Source organism: Saccopteryx bilineata, chromosome 2 (assembly GCF_036850765.1).
Source record: "Saccopteryx bilineata isolate mSacBil1 chromosome 2, mSacBil1_pri_phased_curated, whole genome shotgun sequence".
NCBI lineage: Eukaryota > Metazoa > Chordata > Mammalia > Chiroptera > Emballonuridae > Saccopteryx > Saccopteryx bilineata.
In genome coordinates, this window is record NC_089491.1 from 94,840,622 (window position 1) to 94,845,192 (window position 4,571).

A 4,571-nucleotide genomic window follows, 5' to 3' on the forward strand; every position below is an offset into this window, starting at 1 on the left:
AATTTAATTCGAAAGTAAGTCTTTATTACATGAACAATTTTAAAGTAAAGAGTATAAGTAAGCACACAGAAGACAATAAGAATGTCCTATAATGTCATCAACCAGAGATATAATTGCTATAAGGAGTTTGGTAAATATCTTTCCAGACTTATCTCTTAAATTAAAATGGTACAATATTATGCTTTTCCACGTTTGCAGCTGCTGCTGCTCCCAGGCCCCACGCATGAGCTGCTGGAGCTGGAGCTCTAGGCGCCCCCGCAGTCTTCACTCCCATCCCTGAGCTCCCAGCCTGACAGGTGGTGGCGCAGTGGATAAAGCACTGGAGTGCTTCCTCTGCTCCTCTTCGTGCAGCCCCTGATGGCCTTCAGGGCTTCAGACTGTCAGCTGCTGCTCCTGCTGCTGCTCAGGGTGACCCGGCCGGCAATGCCCATAGCAGGCCTGGGCCTGGGAGCCCACGTGGACCCGCAGACCCGAAGCGCTTCCTGTGTGATGAGTGCCCCTCACCTTGCGCAGCAGAGACTTCCAGACTGCCATTACGTGGGGACACACCCCGTTGGTTGCAAGTTCGTTTTCAGTGGCTTTGATCCCTCCAAATTCAGCATTTCATTTTGATGTACTTCTGATGGGTATTTGGAATTCTGAGGATCAAGTTCAGATTCACAATCACTTCAAGCCCCCGAATTGCCCTCGGACCATACAGTGTTTCATTGCGTAAGGTATCAGGACACCAGGACATTCTTGGACGGGGCTCAGCTGTATTCGAGTCATAATCGCATCAATACATGACAGCTATGTGGGAATTGGCTGGCCGACTCCCGGAATGGATGAAGTGCTGCTGGGGGTGTGTGGAGAGGGGGACGCGTCATCGCCATTCCTCCCTTTCTGGCCCACGGAGCAGACAGACCCGGGAAGAATATTCCTGGACAGGCATTTCTGAAGTGCGATGCGGCATTACTGAACCTTCACCATCACAAGGATGGCATTTCAATTGAGATTAAGGTAGTACCTGAAAACTGTGAGCGACAAAATCAAGCACGGACTTTCTCAGTCATCGTTACCATGGCACACTGCTGGGCGGCACCTTCTCTGACTCCAATTACTCTCAGAACTGCACCTTTGACACGAGCATTGGGCAGGGCTACGTGATCATGATCGCTAAGATGGATGAGGGTTGACTTGGCCTTTGTATGGAACAGAATCATTGTACTGTGGTCTGCCCTCCCTGGGGTAGAAGCAGGAAGAGAGAGGGGTTATTCCTGGCTCGGCTGTGCTGGCGTTTGACGTCCATGTGATCGACTTCCACAGCCCTTCCCCTCCATCGGCATCACCTCCCACTACAGGCCCGACTGCTCAGTGCTGAGTAAGAAGGGCGGTTACCTCAAGTATCACCACAGCGCCTCGCTTCTGCATGAGACCTCGCTGGATTCCATGTGGAATTTAGGCTAAATGTATAGTATAACATTGCTTTGGGATCTGGGTAAGTCGTGCTGGGAATGGATATGGGTCTCTGAGAGATGTGTGTTGGAGAGAAACACAGTGGTCATTCCGCCCCAACCGGGCTATGGGGAGGTTGGCACGGATGGAGAAGGGTCTGGCTGTGCCCTGTTGCTGTTTGACGTTGAGCTGCTGGTGGCCGGCCTGCCGGAGGACTGCATGTTCATATGGAGTGGGGAGGTGTCCTCCAACCTCTTTGAAGAATCCGACAAAGATGGCAATGGAGGAATCCTCTTGGAAGAGTCCTCAGAGTATATTCATGCCCAGGTGGCCTCGGGCAAAGGGAAACTTGCTCCTGCTTTTGATGCTGAGGTGATTGTGAAGAATCTATTCACCAGCCAGGACCAAATGGGCATGGTGGGGTCACGATAGAGGAGTTTAAACTCAAAGACCAGGAGGCCAAACACCATCAACTCTATGCATGACACCAAGCCCGCGTTCTGACAGAGCATGCCGTGAGAAATGAAGGTCTCTCAGAAGGCGAACTGTCAGCAAGTGGTGGTGGGTCCCCGTCCAGGCTGGGTGGATACACACGATGAGAATGCCAATGATGTTAAACAACCTCAGTGTGGGGTGCTTTAGCGTGGGCTGTGTAGGATATTGAAAAGGCCACACGGCCAACCATTGTTCTGTGGGACTCTGGGTATTTTTGTTATTAAAGGAAAATGGTATCTTACACAAGTTATAACCAACTTGGAGGGAACAGAAGAAAATGTGTCCAGGTTATCTACCTAAAGAAGATTAGGAAAATAAAATTTAACTTGCTTGTGTTTTACAGATAGGCTGAAAAAAGAGAGGACATATTCCAGTGGTATTCCCAGAAAGTGTCAGAGGACTTTGCAGCAGCCTGTACAGTTTGTCCTGGTGTTGCCCAGCCCCCATCAGTGCCTTTTGGTGTGTCCAGCATGCTATTCACACAGATACACACACACACACACACACACACACACACACACATGCGCTATCACTTTTCTTTTTTCTTTTACTTAGAGGTGAGGAAGCAAAGAGAAAGACTCCTATATGTATCCTGACTTGGATCCACCTGGCAAGATCCCTACATGCGATACTCTGCCCATCTGGGGTGTTGCCCCATTGCTCAGCAACCGAGCTATTTCAGTGCCTGAGGCGAGGCTATGGAGCCATTCTGAGCACCCAGGGCCAACTTGCTCAAATCAAGCCGTGCCTGAAGAAGAGGAAGAGAGAGAGGAGAAAGAGAAAGAGAGAGAGAGAAGATGGAGGGGTGGAAAAGCAGATAGTTTCTTCTCCTGTGTGCCTGACTGGAATTGAACCTGAGACATCCCCACACTGGGCCAGCACTCTACTGCTGAACCAATAGGCCAAGGTCCACACACGCTTTTCTAGTTATGCATGTCCCATGCATTTGTGGTACCCTGATTGTCTGAGTACGTGGAGGTTAAAAGAAAAATCAGTGGACCAACCAAAAGGCATCTAGAACCTTGGATAGAGATCCTGATTCTGTGTTTGCTATGTGACTTTATCTGCTTCACTCTTTCTTACTCCCATAGTGCACTGAAGCCTTGGATTAGATACATACATACATACAGGAATGGTGGACTAGCCAAGCGCCAGAGTATCTCACTGTGCCTACGTGTCTATGTCATCCCAACACGTGAGCATTAGTAACGTGATCTATTTCTGCTGCTCATCTCTTTCCTGGAGAAGGAGGTGCCCTACAGCCTGAGGACTCGCTCTGCATAGGGAAACAAGGACACTGCCCCCATGTTATGCAGTAACCACCTTGTTGCCTTCTGTCCTCTGTTCCTAGCTGGGGAAGTTACTCACCCTGAAGTAATCCACAAGTTTCCTTCTGAAACCACTGTATTTTACTAATTTAAACTATTTTATATTGATGTATCTCTGAGGTAGTCCATGAAAACGCCATGTGCTCACTTAATTAAATGTTGGAAAACTGGTATTTCCATATATAACATGTTAAATTCTAAAAAAATAATGCATGTATACATATATATAACTATTTCTTGCAAAAATAAAACTATACTATATATCTGTTTATTGACTTTGTATTATTTGATTATATAAATATATTATTAATATATTATTCTTTATGTAGTATTTTATTTTATACTCACAACAACTTATTAAATCAACTCTCAGGTTTAGACATTTGGGTTACATTTATATATTTTATTACTGTAAATATCCAACATCCTCATTTTGACCAAAAGGAATGTAAGACTTGACATAAAAATTGTCAAAATTGTGCTCTTAGTACACGCATTGCAGAAAAATATATTTTGCAAAACTACACTGCAAATAATTGCCAAAAGCATATGAGGTGTACATGTCCATGCAAATTCCTTGAGAGTGGTGCTCAAGTTTTATTCACTTTTGCCTTCAATGCGAAACTCAGTGTTTGTGCATGCATATACATTTTACCAGAACTTTAGTCCTCAATTTTTGCATTTTTTATGTGGAGCTGTCACTTATGAAAAAGGCATACATTTTGGCATCGTGGAATGCACAGTGGGTCTTGAAGGACTTAGTAGAAGCTATCTTTTAGGTCATGAGATATCTGTGTGAATAACCACACAGACACATAGTGAGTGGGAAGTAGGTGAAGTTCTGTGTCTCATGCCTTCCCAGCGCCAGACGCTCTTCCGCTGCATTGTTGTCCAGTATCAGGATTCTCCCACTAAGAAGCAGGGGCCTTTGAAGCACTGTGGGAAAAGTCATGTGCCTTTGGTTTCAAACCCCAATGCCAATACTTATAAGTTATACAAAAATTATCAGTTTACTTAATTTATCACAGCCTCCGTTTCATTGCTTATAAAATCAGAGTCAAAATGCCACCTTTTAGGGTTGTTGTGGGGTTTAAATGAACTAAAGTTTGCAAAGCAGAGCAGTCCTTCGAACATAATGGGCTCTGGAGTTATAGCTATGATCACTGTAATGTGTGTGTGTACATTAAAAATTGACTTTGTGCTATTGCGGTCCTCTAACACTTAGCTAAGCCTGCTCTGAGCCTAGAGATCATCCCAAGGTGAAAGCTTAAGTTCTTCTTACATCTTCAGAGCATGCACCTCGCCTGAGTATTC

The 4,571-nt window shown here is 45.5% G+C and overlaps 1 pseudogene; it reads left to right on the top strand.

Annotated features, from left to right (window-relative positions):
• Positions 1-357: 357 nt before the first annotated feature.
• Positions 358-1,919, top strand: LOC136322269 (peptidyl-prolyl cis-trans isomerase FKBP9 pseudogene; annotated as a pseudogene).
• Positions 1,920-4,571: the final 2,652 nt, after the last annotated feature.